The sequence below is a fragment of the Podarcis melisellensis genome (genome assembly GCF_964234715.1).
Source record: "Podarcis melisellensis genome assembly, chromosome: 1".
NCBI classification, from domain to species: Eukaryota; Metazoa; Chordata; class Lepidosauria; order Squamata; family Lacertidae; genus Podarcis; species Podarcis melisellensis.
Genome location: NC_138528.1, coordinates 33,947,809 through 33,967,980, shown reverse-complemented (window position 1 = coordinate 33,967,980; position 20,172 = coordinate 33,947,809). Strand labels below are relative to the sequence as shown.

The 20,172-nt window shown below is 42.8% G+C and overlaps 1 long non-coding RNA gene across 1 annotated transcript in view; it reads right to left on the bottom strand.

The window, feature by feature from the left end:
- Positions 1-20,172, bottom strand: part of LOC309357128 — a 204,974-nt gene that overhangs the window by 173,151 nt on the left and 11,651 nt on the right. The gene's annotated exons all lie outside the window — the stretch shown is intronic.

Genomic DNA, 20,172 nt, shown 5'->3' with positions numbered 1-20,172 from the left:
TAGTAGGATAATATGGTAGCATTTTTGTATTTTTAAATTGAAAATTATTACATTTTTATCCATCTCTCTCAGGGCAGTGTGCTTTATCCCGCTCCTTTCTGATCCTCACAACAACCCTATGAGATAAGTTAGTTTGATAGATGCTGGCTGCTCCAAAGTCATTAACTGGGTTGAGTGAACTTCCTCAGTGGGCTCATTGCACTAATTATGCATATGTCTGAACCTGTAGATCAGGGATTCCCACTTTGCATACCTGTTGTTTTAACGACCCTAAACGAGTTAGTATCATAAGCAAACGTGCCCACCTCACTGCTCACCCTAACTCTAGTTCGTTCATGAACAAGTTCAAGATTCCAGTTTCCACTTTCTACATCTCTTTATCCAGAAAACTGTCCATTTATTCTACTCTCTACTTCCTATTTCCTGCTACTTAATTCCTGGTCCATAAGAGACTACCTTGCTTCTGATCCATGACTTATTTGGGAGCCTTTGGTGAGGTACCTTTTTGAAAGTCCAAGTACACTAGGTCAGCTGGATCACCTCTATCCAAATGCTTGTTGACACTCTCAGGGAACTCTAACAGGTTTGTGAGACAGGACTTACCCTTGCAGAAGCCATGCTGGCTCTACTTCAGCAATACTTGCTCTTCTGTATTGAACTAACAGGCCTGTAATTTCCAAAATTTCTCCTGGTTCCTTTTTATTTATTTATTTAAATGATTTTACATTGGCTACTTTCCAATCCCCAAGCATGCAGGCCGATTGGAAGGACAAGTTACACATTTTGTTAGAAGATCAGCAACTTCACATATGAGCTCTTTGAGAACTATCAGGTGGGTGTCATCCAGATTTGCCAGTTTTTATTTAGTTTATTCAGCCTAAAACTTAATCACTTTTCATTGCTATCTGCTGCAGTTCTCAGACTCCCCTCCTGCAAGTTAGGTTGGGCACTGAGATCTACCCTATATTGTCTGTTGTGCAGACAGATACAAAGGATTCATTCAGCTTCTCTGGAATCACTTTATCCTCCTTTAGCACACCTTTGACTCTCTGGTCATGTTAAGATCCAACTGCTTCCCTAAGCTGTCTGCTGCTTCCAATTTTTAAAGAACGTATTCCTTTACTTATTAAATTTGTATACCGCCCTTCATCCGCAGATCTAAGGGCAGTTGACAACATAAAAATACAACCTAAAAACACAAAATACATAATAATAACAAGAACAAAAACCACCAGCCAATAAATCTCCTTTTCCCCGCCCTTCTTGTTTGTCTTAATGCTTTTAGCAATGTGTTCCTCAGATATATTTTTTTAGCATTCCTTACTGTCGACTCACACTATTTTTTTTTTGCCAAAATTGTGCTGGTCACTTAAAGAAGACTTCATTCTCCCCCCGCCCCCGAAACTTTCTTGCTTCTAATAGCATCTTTGCTCGTTAACTGTGCTGGCTTCCTCTTGGTCCTTGTTGTTCCATTCCTGATCTGGGTTATACACTCTAGTCAAGCGTCTAATATTAGGCTTTTAAATAACTCCTAATCATTTTACAGTGATTTGACCTTCTTAAATTTACCAATCTCATATTGTGGAAATTTCCTCTTTTGAAATTGAAGGTAACTGCTTTGGATTTCCTTGGAAACTGGCTATTCACCTGTATATTTAATTAAACACTATAGTCAATGCTCCTTGGGGCCCAGTATCACCAGATACAATGATTGGATGGAGAGGGCTGTCCCTCTTGCAATTCCTAGCTTGCTGGACTCAATGTTGTGTTTGATGTACAGAATGACACCACCTGCAGTACGCCACTCTGTGTCTTTCCTATAGAATTTGTATCCAGAGATAACTATGTCCCATTGCTTCTCTCTGTTCCACCAGTGCTCTCAAGTGGCCTGGTCTGATTCCTCTTGCTTTTGTGGAATTCAACTGAGCACTGCTCAGATGGCCACAGCATTGTTCCTGGTTGGCTGACCTAACCGGTGTTCCCTGGTTTGTCTGTTTTACAGATGTGATAAGGGAAGCAAGCTTCTCATTTCACATGTTTACAAAGAATTGGTACTGAATTGTTCACCTTTGATGCCTTGCTTTAGTTCATTCTGTTTCTTGTTTTGTTTCCCTTGAAATGCAGTCTTAGAACTTTCTTACATATCCAGCCTTGAGGTGTTTTGATCCTTGGAGTCTATAAGAAGAAAGCTCTACAAAGACTTGCAACAACTTACATAATTTCCCTTGTGTGGTAGTCCTGATCGAGAAGGCCTGTCCTCAGTCTTTTTCTATGTCATGTTCTGTCCTGACCCTTAAGCCTGAGTCTGTCTCTAGCCTGAATTGTTGTTGTTTAGTCGTCTTAGTCATGCTCGACTCTCTGTGACCCCATGAACCAGAGCATGCCTTGGAAACTCTCACTTCTCAAAGCTTCTCCTTTTTTATGTCCATGGAGTTTGCTTGGCAAAATACTGGAGTGGTTTGCCAGTTCCTTTTCTAGGTGGATCACATTTAGTCTAAACTCTTGGCTATGACCTGTCCGTCTTGGGTTGCCCTGCACGGCATAGCTCATAGATTCTTGGAGTTATTCAAGCCCCTTCGCCACAACAAAGCAGTGATCCATGAAGGGGAGCCTAAAAACACTTCCTAATTAAATAATGAATTTGCGTTAACAAATTCTACATTTTATCCATCTTTAGCCAAACTACATCAAGTCTGGCTTTTCCATTCCTTTTAAGGCTTCGATCCTTGGTAGTACAGTCCCATTGAAATGAATGGGATCAGGCTTCAGAACTCTCATTTCCCACTTTAACCAAGAGATATTTAAATCATTGTTTCCTTTTAACTGGATTATAATGTGAATGCAAAATATTATTACACAGAGGCCAACTTTTCTATTCTTTCGCTGTCCTGCATGCTGTCCTGCAAAGCCAACACTTTTTCATACTGCATGAGAAAGGCTCAAAGTGACTCATCTAAACACAACGTCAGAATTTGTCAGGGCCCTGTGAGGATCTGAGACAAACAGCATAGACAAAACAGTCCAGCAAACATGTTTCTGCAGGCAGACAATGGCCCTAAGTACCAGATTGAACAAGATGCTCCAAGGCAAGTTGGTGTTCAGGTTAAGGAAAGTCTGTCCTCTTGGACTCTTCATTTACATCAAGGATAGGAAGTGCGGGGCCCTCCAGATGTTGCTGGAGTCCCACCAGCCCCCACCAGCCCCAAACTAACACAACCAATGGTCTGGGATGATGGAAACTGTAGTCCAGGAATATTCAGGAGACCACAGCCCCCCCCCCCTCTGATTTGCACATTGATGCTTTCATGCATGTAAGAAGCCATAGGATCAGGCTGATAATGTGAAAGTCTGACAACTGGCACTATGACTTGTTGTTGTTGTTAAAAGCTACCCAGTACTGTGAGAAGTCACTCTTGCAAAGGAAAATAGAGAAATGAAATAAATCCAGACCTTCGGCCCACAATCCACTTTTGTTGACAGTTCCTATCTCCTACTATCTGAGGCGTGATTTTGAATAGCTGCTCAGTGATGGCACTGATACACTATCTTCTAAGACCAGGCTGAAGTGGTTGCAAAAGAAACTAGACAGGGCAGTCTTGGCATCTTTGAAAAATTGAACTGGGTGAAAGCTTCAGGAAGATTAAAAATGCAGTCTTTTGCCGCATCCACTGCAAGGTGATGGTATCAGCTGTGATTGTGAAACACCACAAACTGACAGTGAGCTTATTGGGATTGTTCTCTTCCTTGTCACAGCTTCCTATGCAATTTGCATAGTATTTCCATTAATGCTGTGTTGTTGTTTTCAAAAGGTGGAAAGTAGAGGGTGGCTGGCATTCAGCATCATGTAATTAGCTGTCACCCAGATAATGAGCTTCTTGTATGAACCTGAATCTTGCAAAGGAACTGCATGCCAAAGGAACCTCAGAGTTCTAGGCAAGAGCTCAAGAAATGCTAAGGTTGCTTCCAGACAACACGTTTATTGAGCCTTCACCCTGATTTGTTTGCACAAAGTTTTCAGAGAGATTGTACAATGTCAGCTGCTTATGGAGCATTCATTCTGATTTTTTTTTGGGGGGGAGGGGGAAGTTATACAATGTTATAGCAAGCAATTGTTATTCCACACAACATTTTTCTGTCACTTTCCTGATTCCTTTGCGGTTGGGAAGCAAGTTTGTTGTGCATGAGCACCAAACCCATTTGAAAAACCTGAGTTTTCAGGTGTGCAACTGAATCCTCTCCCCCCACCCCACACAAATAGTGACAGTCTAGAGGCAGCCTAAGAAGCGAAGACATTGAATGTTACTTGGACACATTATATTATACAAGGCACCGCAATAAATACAAGGTCAAGCCCACACTTAATCACATAGCTTCATAGTCTTACTAATTCCCTGTCCTTTTCATTTTCATTTCGAAATGTAAGGAGCTTATAGGAAAGTGTGAATTTGTTTCCGACAGCTTTAGGAGAATAGTTGATCCATAGGGCTGTCTGTGTGCATAGCCTAGCATCTCTAGCTGCTGACCTAACAGCTCCCCAAAGCCCAGAGGGAACTAAAAAAGTGAATCTGCAATGTGGAGAGAGGTAGAGTGCACTACCAGTTGCTGGTCCTTAATAATGATTTATTTCCACATGAGAATTTAACAGTAGCATGTATGTGATCCATTCTCTTCTCATACAGGGAAATGAAAGGAAAGCTTAGGATACCAGAAGCTCAAGACAGCCACATGTAGCACACAGCTACACATTAGCTTGTAGAAGGTAGAGAGAAGCTTTTGCTGTTATTCTTGAGGATGTTGATTGTGGTGGAAATGACAGGATCAAAATGCAGGAGCCACATTTCCCCCCACCAGAATTAGCATTCTCTTGATGGATTATTGATGTATGTGTTTATCCTTATGCTCTGCATAATAACAAAAGTTCAAATCCTGGGCCTATTAAAATCAATCAACACCATCCTAAATGCTGACATTAATGGGCTCTAGCCTTTGCAAAAAAGTTTAAACATTTTTCTTTACATTTTTCTTGCACAATTAAATTCCAGAGGCACAAACTCTCTCGTGAATGACATTATCAAGATGATTGTCAAAAGGATAGGCCATTGTGAGGTTCACTAAAGTAAAGAGGGTTTCAGATCATTTCTTTTTGCCTCTAAACATATCTGCTATGCTTTAAGGCAAATGCAGAGGTGATCAGTATTAAAGAGATTGCAAAGCACAATATGTTTTCTATGAGCTGGGTCTCTCTCCCTCTAAATTGGTAGCCAGTTGGAAAGAAACCTGGGAAACTGTGGCCCCCTCCAGATGTTGCATTCCCATCAGGACAAGCCAGCATGACCAATGGTCAGTACAACATCTGGAGGGCCACAGCTTCCCTATGCCTAAAGCACTAGGCAGCATATAATTTTAGAGGAAAGATGGATAACAAGAAGAGAGTGATGGAAATTTGTAATTGGATAGGAAGGACATGAATATAGGAGAGGGAATAGATTGGTAACAAGGCATTGAGACAACTAATCTCCAAAGGTTTCAAGAAACAGATTCCATATAGTATTGCAAGTTTCATATTTGCCTTGTTTCCTAAGCACAATTTTGCTCTTTCATAGCCACATCAGTTAATTGTGCCATCTAGGAGCACCTGAAAAATGGTGGGATGGGTTTGATGCCAGGGCACAGAGGCTGGGCAGGCTCCAAAGATGGTCCAAGTTGCTGGTAAAAGGACCTCTTCAACTCCAATAGCAGTGCTATCCTCACTGTGCTCAAAGTACGCAACAAACTCAGAGGTAGCATGGGGTGGGTGTGGGTGTGAATGTCAGTTGAACAGAGGGGTCGACCAATGAAATTTGACAGAACCTTCCTACCGCATGGTCTTTGCTTTTCTCTTTCTCTTAACTAGGCTTGCTATTCTTATTCTTGTTATGTAGTTTAAGTGCATACCTGTGGGTGAACAGGGGATTCTACTCTCCATCAGTTGTTGTATGGCTCCATGTTGTTTTTCTGGATTAAACCAGAATATGTTTGATTTTGTATAATAGATGTTAGTGTGCTCTACTCTTCATTACTACAGGGAGGCAATAGGTAGTCTCTTTTCTGGGTGCCCCAAAACATGGTAAGTTCTGCCAGGTTGTATAGACTGATAGAAGTGTTGGCTTTATAATATCATTAGAAGTAGTATTAGCACTGACTTTCCATGCAACCAGGATTAATATTTTAAACAGCATAGCTAATGGTATCTAGTACCAGGGGTGCTCACTGGCCACAAAGATAGGTTCTGCCCCTGTTTTGATATTTTGGAAAACAGCCCACCTTCTCTGATGCACTTTTAGATTGCCCAATTCAGTTTCAGGTCCATCCTACCATATTTTCCGCCCCATAGGGTGCACCGCCCCATAGGACGCACCTAGGTTTTTTTTGGGGGGGGGAATAAAGAAAAAAAATTATTTCCACACCAGGCGCGGGGCTGGCGCGGGGGAAGCCTGAGCTTCCCCAGCCCCCAGAACAGCCTGCTATCATCCGCAAGCCTAGGGAGCCCGGCGCGAAGTCGCGCCGGTTTCCCCAGGCTTGCGGAGAGGTGCGCGAAGCCTGGGCACGCTCTTCAGCGCGTCCCAGGCTTCGGAATGCAGGCAGCTCCACGCAGCTGCCGGGAGCCCAGTGCAACTTCGCGCTTGGCTCCAGATGGCTGCGCAGAGCTGGGCGAAGCCCGGGGCTGCAGGCAGCTCCGCGCAGCAGTCGGGAGCCCAGCGTGACTTCGCGCCGGGCTCCGGATGGCTGCGTGGAGCTGGGCGAAGCTCGGGGCTGCAGGCACCTCCGCGTAGCCGTCAGGAGCCCAGCGCAAATTTGCGCCGGGCTCCCGAGGGCTGCGCAGAGCTTCCTGAAGCCTGGAGAGCAAGAGGGGTTGGTGCGCACCGACCCCTCTCGCTCTCCAGGCTTCAGCGAAAGCCTGCATTCGCTCCATAGGACGCACACACATTTCCCCTGCATTTTTGGAGGGGAAAAAGGGCATCCTATAGGGCAAAAAATACGGTAGTTTACTTCGTCCCCTCACCCCACCCTTTCACTATTGAGAAATCAAAAATATGCTATGCATGCTTTTCGTTAGCAGAAGTGCCAGCTGAAAACAACAACAGGGGTCTTAGCAGTTGCGCAGAAGAGGGAATTTCTGCTCCTGCTGATGTTCCCCCTTCCACCCAACTATAAAAGGCGCAAGAGCCCTGCCCTCTTCTTCACCAGGCCACAATAGTTTCCTACCTAATGAACCAGCTCAAATATGGACGTTTCGAAGTTTAGGGACTCAAATAAAAAATTGGTAAAGAAAAAGTGTTTTAGAAGTGTTGTACAGTGGTATCTCAGTTTAAAAACAGTCCAGTATAAGAACGATTTGGTTTACAAACTGCAAAACCGGAAGTAGTGTCCCAGTTTGAGAACTTTAGCTCGGTCTAAGAATGGAATCCGAACGGTGGAAGGGTACCGGCGGTGGGAGGCCTCATTAGGGAAAGCGCGCCTTGGTTTCAGAATGATTTCAGTTTAAGAACGGACTTCCGGAACGGATTAAGTTCGTAAACCGAGGTACCACTGCATATGCATTATAACACTGTGACAGCAGATGGTGCTGTGGAGTTCCGTTTTTGCCAACACGATTTCTCATACAACGTTTACAATGCTTCTTTGGTATGTCTAGATCTAGCCCAGGTGCACACTTCAACCTTGGAAGAGGATATTCACGGTAAACAGTCTGGCTGCAGCCTTGTTCTCATTGATATGATAAAGCTATGTCTGATCTACACCACTTCAGACTGCAAGCGCACGTAATTGAAAACCCCTATTCTTAACATTTAGATAGATGATAGATGATAGATAGATAGATGATAGATAGATGATAGATAGATGATAGATAGATGATAGATAGATGATAGATAGATAGATGATAGATAGATGATAGATAGATAGATGATAGATAGATGATAGATAGATAGATGATAGATAGATGATAGATAGATAGATAGATAGATAGATAGATAGATAGATAGATGATAGATAGATGATAGATAGATAGACATGTGTGCTCCATCTGCACTCTGGAATAATGCTATCCAGAAACGGGACCTCCTCAGTGAAGACTAGTATAACTTCTGTGAAGTTGAAAGTTGAAGGTTGAAGGAGTAGTCATTTGTTTTGGTGAAGTACATCACAGACCCTTAACACTATATGATGAATTACATAGCTCTTCATTTGGTAGGGCTTCAAATAAGAGGGGTGTGTGTGTTTTCTTTTCCCTTATATGCTTTTCTAAAGCGTTTTTAATTTTCTTCTGATTCTCTTTGGTCAATCATTGCCTATCAATACTAGATTCATGAAATCTTCACTTGTGCACCCCATGGTGCATATTTACACACTCCAGTGTGATCTGTCACCATTACCACCATCTCCAATGCTTGTTACTGAGTCAATTTGATATCCAATTGACTATTTCACCATCAATGCTCTACCTGCTAACCTTATAAATGAATCTGTTATATGGTACCATATTGAAAGCCCTTTCAAGTCCAAGTGAATTATGTCTAGTTCTTCACTCTTGTCCACTCTCATTGCTACTTCCTCAAAGAAGTGAATCAAGTTTGTTAAGCATGACATCTCTTTGGTAAATCCATGCTGACTACCTCTAACCAATCTATATTAGATTGGTATTAAGTCTAGGCTCAGAGGGGACTTGCTACATAAATGTGTCCTGAGGATGCTTCACAAGCAGCTGGAACATGTGAAACACAGCCAAAACCATCCGAGTTTGGCTCTCGGTAACCTTTTATATTATCTAGGTTGTATGCTTCAATCAGTTTGATTGGTAGATTAATCAACCATAGCTTATGGGGCCAATTTCCATCAGTGGGGCACAAAGTTAAGGGTGCATTGCATTTTTAAAATGCTGTTCTTTTGGTGGTGTGTCGCTGTGTTGGATGAAAAAAAAACATTAAATGTGAAACTTTCTCATCTATAAGAGCGATTGATAACATTTGAGACTTTCATTTCCTTACATTGTGGTGAATTTGTCTAATCCCCTTTTAAAGCCATGTAGGTTGGTAGCTAAGGGACGCGGGTGGCGCTGTGGGTTAAAGCACAGAGCCTAGGACTTGCCGATCAGAAGGTCGGCGGTTCGAATCCCCGCGACGGGGTGAGCTCCCATTGCTCGGTCCCTGCTCCTGCAAACCTAGCAGTTCGAAAGCACATCAAAGTGCAAGTAGATAAATAGGTACCACTCCAGCGGGAAGGTAAACGGCGTTTCCGTATGCTGCTCTGGTTCGCCAGAAGCGGCTTAGTCATGCTGGCCAAAATGACCTGGAAGCTGTACGCCAGCTCCCTCGGGCCAATAAAGCGAGATGAGCGCCGCAACCCCAGAGTCGGCCATGACTGGACCCAATGGTCAGGGGTCCCTTTACCTTTACTAGGTTGGTGGCTAACATTGCGTCCTGTCGGAGCGAGATCCATAGGTTAACTATGTGTATTTTATTTTCTCTGTCCTGAATCTTCCAGCACTTGGCTTCATTGGGCGTCCATGAGTTCTAGTGTTATGAGAGAGAAAGAAACTTTCCTCTCCACTTTCTCCATGTCATGCATTATTTGATAAGCTTCTATCATGCCACCTCTTCCTTGCTCTTTCTCTAAGCTAAAAATTCCCAAATGCTGCAACCATTCTTCACAGGGGAATCACTCCATCCACATGATCATTTTTTTGGTTGCCTTTTTCTGAACCTTTTCCAAATCTATAATACCCATTCTGAGGTGTGGTCGCAACCACAGATTTGTATAACAGCATTATGATACGGGCAGGTTTATTTTCAATTCCTTTCCCAATGATCCCTAGCATGGAATGGTCAATATCTTCACTAAGCTATCTACTAGGACTCATTCCCCGTTAGCCACCTTCAGTTCAGACCCTATGAACGTATATGTGAAGTTAACTTCTTTTTTGCCCCAACGTGCATCACTTCACACTTGCTTACATTGAATTGCATCTGCCATTTCACCACCCATTCACTCAGTTTGGAGAGGTCCTTTTGAAACTCTTCACTTCTTTTTTGTTTTAATGACTTTGAACAATTTAGTTTCATGGGCAAACCCGGCCCGGCTAAGAGAACCACAAATGAGATAAATGTGGATGGGCTTGCATTGTTGTGGCCAAGTTGCCCTGTATTCTTGCCTGAAAATTTAGCCCAGTTCCCAGGAGAGAAAGCAGCATTGCAGAAGTTCTGTCTGGAAGCTTTCTCTCTTGGAATAATGGTTTCGTTCTGCAGTCGGTTGTAGTACTCTGCTAGCTAGCTCCTTGACATTTGTGATTGGGGTGTAACCCTTTTCTCTTTTAAGCATCGTCAAGAACTCTCTAAGTGCAAGTGGAATATAATTTATCCAAAATATGCTATCTTCACCTTCTTCTGTGACATATAAATTGAGTTATCTGAGACACAGAGTAGTTCAAGAATTCTTTGGGCAATAACAGCCTTTGACCTCACAGTTCACGGTACGCTCTCAATGCACACCGGGAGCTTACTAATGGCCAAGCTGTTGTGGCTTACTGCAAGAATCAAAGTTTAAATTTCCCTTCTGTTTTGTATTCAGAAATAAAGAAGTGAATGTATTCCTGACATATGTTGCTTTGAAAGATAACGAAATCAGACGAGCTGGCCGTTTTAATGAGTCTGCCATCACAGCCACTGGAAAACAGGAAATGACCCACTGGAACAATTTAAAGAGGTCCCAAATCAGTTTGACCTGAATGCAAGGATCTGAACCTTTTGACGAGCAGCAATTATGTGCCCAGAAAATAAAATGAAAAACAATAGATGAGTCTAGAAATGCATAATTTAAGTTGAATAAGGATACAAAAACTCATAAGCCTGCCTTATTGTGTATTGATCTCAGTATCTTTTTTAAATAATGAGATGGAGATGTGGAGGTTTGGTTAGCCTAACACGGATGCATTAATCAATTACACAAAGAAAACCAATGAATCAGAAAAAAAGCACAGACCCACTGAGAGAGACCATTAAAGGAATATGTAACATATATTGATATGAAACTTCTTACACTGTTGCCTTCAACACCATTGTCAAGAACATATATTCCTTTCTGTGAACAATCCTGAGGAAAATTATGGGCTCTCCTAGTTGGACTAAATCTGTGATGTTTAAAAACATTCCTTGAGAAACCACAACAGGAGATCTGCTCCGTACTCAGCAAGATGACAATTCCCATTTAGTAAGAATCAAATGGTTTCACGTCCACTTAGAATGTGGTTGTCAATTTTGTGATGTCTGACATCTGGCTAAGAAAAGAAGTTGAATACGAAGCCGAGAAGTGTCTCTGTACCCAGTAGCACACAACTGCAGCAAAACATTTTGGAGGAAATAGAAACACAGCAATCATGTATAACCAGGAACATGGGCAGATCCAGTTCATGTACTTCATCCAGTTATTTAATCTATAGGGATGTCCACTGGTGGAAATGCTACATGGCTTGAATCAGTTTTGATATGAAGTTTCTGAACATAATATTCCCTCCCACAATTAGTTAGCGGCACACAGTCCCTGGTGTACATACAGAGAGCTCTCCAACCCACCAGACCTTCTTGCTAATTTCAACAAATGGATTCTAGGAGCAGAGGAGTGTCCAGACAGGTTGGGTCTTTCCATTGAAATAACTAGGGCAGCCTACATATTACTGTTATTATTAATTTCATTTCTATACTGTTTTATATTTTTAAGGAGGGAAAGATCACAAAGCAGTTTGCAACACATTAAAACATCAAACCATCCGGAATATTACTGAACGTTACCAAAGAAAGTCAAATATAAAGTATACATTCAAAGCAATGTACTTAACAGGAAAACATTATCGTAAAGATATCAAAATAAAACATTACAAAGGTCAACTACAGAATGCACATTTAGCACAGCAAAGTTAACCAAAATTCCCTTAACCATTTTAAAATAAAATATTACTAAAGGAAGTCAAATGCATGTTTAAAATAGCAGAAGCAAGAGGATAAAATATTATCATAAGCATAGAACTTATCTGCCATTGTTGTTGCCATTGCTGCCAACGGTGGTTCATGGTAGGTGGTGGCTGTGGAAACTCAGACTCAGTGACCTTGGTCTGCACTAAGAGACAGCCAGATGGCCTCTGACCTCTTCAGAAGTCTCAGCTTTTGTAGCTGGAGCCAGTCAGAGCCTGGCCCTCCCATGCCTGGTGGAATAATAATAATAATAATAATAATAATAATAATAATAATAATAATAATTCCCCAGACACTCTGGGTGGTTTCCTACAGGGTATACAACAACAACAACAACAACAACAACAACAGAACATCACACATTAAAAGCATCCCGATACAAGGCTGCCTTCAGATTTCTATGGAAGGTTGCATAATTGGTTCTCGCTTTATGTTGGCAGGGCATTCCACAGGGTGGGTTCCACTTCCAAGAAGGCCCTCTGCCTGGTCCCTTGTAACTTCACTTCTCACAGTGATGGAACCCCAGAAGGACTTTGGAACTGGACCTCAGTGTCCAGGCTGAACAATGGGGGTGGAGACTCTCCTTCAGGTATACAGGGCCTAAGTCATTCAGAGCCTTAAAGATCAACACCAACACTTTGAATTGTGCTTGGAAACATACTAGGAGCCAATGTAGGTCTTTTAGGACTGATGTTATATGGTCCCAAAGGCTGTTTCCAGTCACCAGTCGGGCAGCTGCAGCATGGATTAATTTTAAGTTTCAGAATCACCTTCAAAGGTAGCCTCATGTAGAGTGCATTGCAGTAGTCCAAATGGGAGATAACCAGATAACCAGAGCATGTTCTGCTCTGGTGAAACAATGTGCAAGCAGGTAAGGTTTCAGCTGGTGCACCAGATGGAGCTAGTAGACAACCGCCCTGGAACCAATCCCTGCAAGGCATCGTACAGGTCCCCCAGGACTCGCACCCAACATGGTCTCTGGTCTACCTCAGCTTTTGTAGCTGGAGTCAGTCCAAGCTTCCAGGCCTGGTGAAAAAAGGCCTGCAAGCCAAGGCGCAGGTCTTCCAGAACTCATAGCCAAGATGATCATGTAGGGGGAGATGGGTTATCCAAAAAAATGATCTACAAATGGTATCTGATGCCCAGTAAAATTGCTAGTATGTACAAGAAATGATCTAATCTGTGTTGGAAGTGTTCAGAAACAAAATGTTCACTAATTCATATGTGGTGGTTCTGTAAATACACCAAAGGGGGGTGGAGAGATGGTATATAATGAACTCAAAAAAATATTTAAGCTCAACTTTCCAAAGAAACCAGAAACTTTCTTATTAACAATTATAGGAAAAGAGATACCTAGGAAAAATCAAACTGTATTCTTGTATACAATAACCGCTACAAGAATAGTGTGTGCAAAATATTGGAAAGAGAAAACAACTCCAACAAAAGAAGAACGGTTACACAAATTAATAGAATTTGTAGAATTGGCAAGTATGACAGCTAAAATCAGAAATTGAGACAAAAAAGCACCCAAGAAGTGAGTGGGACCTTTTTAGAACAGTACTTGAAGAGAGGTGGTGTTGAGGTCAGCTTACAAGCATTGATAAATTTATGACCAGCAGTAGACAAGCTAAGCGAAACCGAGGATGAAAATAGGGTGGATGGACAACAGAGATGCAGCTAATAAAGAAAAGATCTAGGAAGTCAGGGAAGGGTAGGTTGGGAAGTATTGTAAGACTGTTGATGAGTTGGAAAATGCAAGCAACATTTCTATTGGAAAATGTATAAACAACAAGTGTGTCTGTGCACAGTGGTACCTCAGTTTATGAACTTAATCCATTCCGGAAGTCCGTTCTTAAACAGAAACCGTTCTTAAATCAGGGTGCGCTTTTCCTAACGAGGCCTCCTGCCGCCAGTGCCCTTCCACCATTTGGATTCCGTTCTTAGACCGAGGTAAAGTTCGCTAACAGGGACACTACTTTTGGTTTTGCGGAGTTCGTAAACTGAATAATTCTTAAAACAGGGCTGTTCTTAAACCGAGGTACAACTGTTTGTGTGTGTGTGTGTGTGTGTGTGTGTGTGTGTGTGTGCATGCGCGTGCACACACACACACTTGTGGAGGCTTCTTTATGCACTCAGGAATCCTGTGTTATTAAAGATCCCATCACCTACATAACTACAACCAGTTTTTCAGGAGGGACAGCAAGATGCCTACCCCACCCCCTCCTCAGCGATGTATTATTTTTCCATGTAGCTAATGTGAGAAAATGGATGAGAGATAGACAGAATCTTTGTCTTGGGATGAACATATAAACTCAGCAAGCACATTAAAAATCAGCTTACAGCTTCCTAATTAGAGGCACAAAGAGGATCAACTGTTAACAAATTATACTTTCCATTCACAATTTTTTAATAAAAAGGAACTGTTTTATACAGACTGCTAACTTGTCCTTGCTCAAACATGTTGAGGAAAAAGGCAGACCTCCTAATTTCTTGACTAAAAGTTCCATTTTCCTATAAGACCATTAATTTTATGGAGGATACTTCTTAGTATCCCCTCACTTTTCTTTTTCAGAATAGCACCGCCCCCCCCGCCCCCTGCCCTTTGGGTATCAAAAGGATTTTTCCCAATCTGGTTTGGGAAATTGCAAAGAGCTCGTGTAAACCAAATGCAGTGTTGGGCATCATTTTCAAAGAAAAAAAAAATATTAAGGTGAGGAATTGTGTTGTGTAATAAGGACTTCCATCTCTTGTGCATAATTTCTCCTGTGCATATTTCCTGTGTGTTTCCGCGTTATCTGCCAAGAAATAAAGATGAGTGGGCCATGCTCAGTGAACCTGACCTGTACAGTGAAACCGTTTATGAGAAATTATGATATATGATAAAAATACAAAACCTTGATGTTAATGGGCTTATTTATTGATTGCAAATAAAATTCATGAAGTGTGAAGCCAAAAGAGAGAGAGGAAACAGTGCTGTGGGGAATTGGGCCAGAAGGACATTAGCCAGAGAGGGTGTATTACACATAAATGAAGCTAAAGGTTGCCTAAAGGCTTCTGATTCTGGGAGCAAAGCCTCTGAGGATACCACAGGAAAGCCTTTAATGCTGCTAAAGCTCTGTCAAGCCGCTATTTGCATATTTTCCCTACAAAAGGGAAATGCTGTATTAATTCGTTTTTATTTACCTTTTCCGGAGCCTTCCAAAAGAAACCTCGCAGGAAAGCCTTTCATGAGAAGGGCTTACCAGATAATTTTGAGAGAGGCTTTGCAGGTAGTGTCTGAGAGGGAGGGAGGGGGAAAGGGGAGTCAAATTTAGATGATTAGCAGCATAATCCTTGCGACAGACGGTATCTTGAAATCTAAGTCATCTTCAAATTTGAATGTACAAATGACTTGAGTCCTCCGTGTTACTTTTCATTGCTCCCCTGCCCCCTGTACGCACACAAACACACATTCTTTCCTTCTCTGGCTCTTAACTTTGTGGAACGCATGGGGTGTGAGGGGGTTGAAGGAGAAAGTTGTTGTTTTTCCTAGAGAAAAAGTGGGTGACAATGATTGGGCAGCAGCCCTTGGCTGTGTTCTCAGTGCATCACGGGGAAGGCCCTGTCGCTAGGCAGAGTGAGGCAGCCACATCAGGCGGGAGATGTGCGGTGTGTAGCTCACCCTCTGCTGGCCTGTTGCATACCTTCTAACTGTCCCCATTTTGCAGGACATCACAGAATCGCAGAAGCCATCCCAGTTTCTGATTTGACCCCAGGATTCCCATTTTCGTCCTTCAATGCTGCCACCGAGCTTGGGGGATGAGCCAGTGTTTGCAGTGGTGCCACATGGGCTGGCTGACTCGTGCATCTTTTGGTGACAAACTCCTCCCTCCACCCTGCTCAGGGGTCACTTCTCTGTCCCCTCACCCACCAAGAAGAGGAAGGCAGGCAGCCAGACTGGCCACCTGTAGAGGAGAAAGAGGAGTGTAAGGGGGACCTCCACGGCCTCTGGTCCTGCCGCTCCATCACTTCAGGTAAAGGAGGAAAATGAAGCCTTGTGAGAGCAGCTGTGAGAGGCTCTGCCGCTCAGCTTCACCCTCATGGTGGATGGATGGTGGCCAGCAAGGGCTGTGGCTCCCCCCCCCCCCCATTTCCCTGAAGCAACAGAAGCCTGTGAGACAGCCTTAGCTCTGCAGTGGCGGCATTCGGCCTCGCACCCTCCTCTTCTCACAAAACTTCTGAGGAGAAGGAGGCAGCTGTGCAGCACCAAGTGCCCCTGCCTGCTGGTGTCAAAATCACTGCAGAGCTAAGGCAGGAGGAGAGAAATAAGATATCATAGAGGGGGGCAGTGCTAGAGCGCCACGCAAGAGGGCCTCTCTATTTACAGCAAAACATACCCAACTCCCTCAACTTAGTTATGTACTAAGTGACTTCATCCTATCCTCACCTCTGAGGGCTCCCTCTTTCCCCTCTTGTGTAAGCCGTGTCTCCTCATGGTAGCTGGCAATAAGAATGGCAGATGAATCCCTCAGCAAAGCTGAGAGGAGTCTTCTCTTGAGATGGAGTCATGTGACCCTCTGCTTCAGCCACCTAGTGGAAAAATCATGTCCTTCACCTGTGTCTTTCTTTCTGTGGAATAAAAACTTCTCTCAAGTGTTGGTCTTCCTCATCAGTTCATATACTGATGTAGACCACCAGGACACACAACTCTCACTATTTATGTGCATGGGATTTGTCACCACACCACAGTTTTTCCAGGCTGAGAAATAGATTTGCCCCACCTCAGATCTTCAGAGAAAGGTAGCTCACTAAAAGGCCTTTTCCAGAGCTCAAAGCTATCTCAGTCTGTTTCCCATTCCCTCGGAAACGACTAGAGATCTTGGCTTACATGACCCTTGGTGAGCTGGTGAGAGAGAAATCTATGCCTTTTGCCAAAATGTCTCTTACCTTCAAGAGGTGACTCCAGCTGTTTACCATTCCTTGTAGGCTACTGACCTACAATTACATAAACTACAGTTGCACCTGGCAGCTTGGCCTGCTGACCAATAAGGAACACTTCCAGTCATTCTGGGCCCATTAACTCTCTCCTGTCAGAACTCCAGGCTCCTTTGCAGCAATCGGCTTTATAACAATGAGTTTGCTAGCCCCTCCTGTATGCCTCGAGGAGTTCAGGAAGTAGTCTTGTTTCAAAGAGAATGGTAGTTGGAACTGTAGAATATGAAGGGGTTGAAAGCAGCCTGCACTGATGGGGTTGGACAGTGGCAGGAAGTAGGCTGGAAGAGTTTAGGAATGGTAAAATCCATAGCTTGGCGGTAGAGCGTTTGCCTTGCATGCAGAATTCAATCCCTGCATACAAAATGTGCAGATAATACTGAGCTATATGGACCGATGGACAAACTCAGCATAAGGGCACACCTAGAAATGTTAACAGTTTTACTTGGGAAGCATTACTGACCTTTTACTGTATTTTATAGATTTAATAGAGAGAGGAGGATACATTTTGGGGGGGCTCTTTTGCGTTGTTTCACAGTATTCCAACTTTATACATATTATGGAAAATGCTTCGAAGTATCAAGGAGAAATTTAATTGGGAATACCCCCTAGTCATCCTGGTATGGCATTAGCTAAGAAACTAGGTGCCCGCTTTTGTCCCCAGGGATGGATTATGTGACTTGCAAATGGTGAGGAAGTATTACATATTTTTTGAAGATTGTGTAAGTGTCTTGAGGCTTGTCTCTCCACTTTAATCTGAATTGAGAGGTCATTGAATTTGTGGTTAGATTTGTTCATCATTCCCTCCGCCTCCTTGTATAACATTAGGGGGATGCTGCCTCTGAAAGACTTGCAGCCAAGGTCAGTTAGTGCTCATAGCGATTCGTCTTACAAGAAGCAGTCTTGTGATGCAGTTAGCCAGATCATCTGCAAAGCTGATTAGTACTAAACCCTGAAGACATTTCAGATATACTGCTACATTACTGGAGGAAAGGAAAAATAGAATCTCTGGTAGTAAGACTTTAAACATCTCAGCTAATGATGTACGTGTCTTCCTGCCCCTCCACCCAAAGAGAAAATTCTTGGGCAAAGAGAGAACAAGGAAATTGATTAGTGCAAATGAAAAGCAGGAATCACATAATTTTATACTTGTCAATATGGGAGTCATCTCTCGGGGGCAAAAGCTGCAGTGTGTTATCTCATGGAGCACCTTACAAAGAATTTCTGGAATACTCAGTGACATTCCATGTTCTTTGATTAAATATAAGTCAGGATATCAGAATGTTTCACCCAGTGGAATAGTTCATGCATGTATCCATGCACTGCAGCAAACTTTTATATAAGGAGCAATACAAAATACATCTATGTCCAGGATAAGCACATCCAAATTCAGCAATTGCAATCTATGGCAAGAAGTTTTACCAGGCAAATCTTCTATATCAGGAACACATAAGTTATGCTATGTCAGGAGTAGAGGCCCAATACTCCATAAAGAAGGGTCAGGGAACCATATACTGTTGTACTCCATAGTCTCCAACTGCCCACAAAATGCCAGGACCCTCATGAAAAACCTTAAGCCATCATGGCTTCTCACTATATCCTGCAGAGTCCCAGATTCCCTCTTCCAAAAAACAAAACAAAACAAACAAAAAACACCTCAGATCTTTCTCCACCTTTTCATTCATTGCTCCTTCCATCTCCTGGCCAGGGAAAGAGAGAAGCAGCAATCTACTTCAGGTTCTCATTTACACACTCTGACGAGCTGCTTGGCAACATTGCACACAACGGGGAGGGTCTGTTCTGTGTCCAAATCTCTTAGGTCCCAGCCCATTTCCTCTGCATTGCTGCCTCGTCTTTCAAAGTAAGCGACATGCTCACCTCTCACTGCCCCAAAAACACAATTTAAATGGAATGATGTTATGATATAATTATAGACAAGCAAATTTGGGAGCAGTATGAGGCTTTTGGAGGTGTAATTAGTTAGGGTTTGAACGCTAGGAGTCAACTGTGACCTGGCAGATTGGGCATCTGGTGTAATGAGTGAGCTCCTGCTCTGTAAGGAGGCAGGTGGTTGAATACTGCAGCTTTCAAATGGTCATCAACCTTTGTGATATGTGGCATACTAGTTTTGACATGAGTCCAAAGGCGTGAATGATGAGTGCTTAAGATGAGAAGGGCTCATTCCAGGTGCACAAAGAGAGGTGCAGCAAGTATTTATACTTAAGTTCATTCCATGTAATTTTAATCATGATATTTGTTTCATAATCCTTTAATCTATTTTCAAATTGAGGGTTGAGAGTAAATGAACTGTTTTGCTTGATTATCAGAAGTTTAAGACTTGGCTAAATTAGCAACCAATATCCCCCCCAAATCATTTTAACTTTCTGGACCAGATGTGCGGTAAAAATTTCAGTATAAACTTCCCTTTGGCATTTTCTTAGTTTAAGAACAGCATGTGCACAAAAATATTGCAACTGTGACATACTCCCCAGTCACATTAAATTGAATATATGCCCATTCCAGAGAGCTACCAGCACACCTATTAACTGGATATAGAGGTGGTTCTGTGGCTGAACCACCTGAGGAATTTAAAGGGAAACCATTGCAAAAATGGTGGGGCAGGGGGAGGCATGGTGAGGAAGAAGAAGGAACAGCAAAATGACTTGAAGGCTGCCTTTTGCCACCTCCCCACTTACCTGTGCACAGGTTGTGCCTAATTAGGCTCTCACAGTCCCAGACAGGCCTGTGTGTGAAGCCTCTCCAAGCCAGTGGAACTTGTTGAGGTGCAGGAGGTGACCCCTCAAAGGAGATACCTCAGTCACACATGGCCAAGTCCCTAGTCACACCTCCAAAGAGAGTTTTAAAAATGCAGGCATCTACTGTATGGTGAAAAAGACGGCTGTCTCAAAAGGGTACAAGGTGCAGCAATTTTTTTTCTGTACAAAGTTTGAGGGAGGAACGGAATGTCATCCCATTCCATCCAGCAGCTTTTGTAGACTGATTTGCAAAGTGCGTGACAGTTGTGTCATTTTCCAAGTGACTAGAGTGGGGGGGGTATGTTAAGGTTCAAAGTCACCCCCTCAGAACTACCTTGTAAAAATTAAGTTTTTTTTTTAAAAAAACACATCTTTATTAAAAGTTCATAACAGTGGCGTAGCGTGGGTTGTCAGCACCCGGGGCAAGGCAAGTAATTTGCACC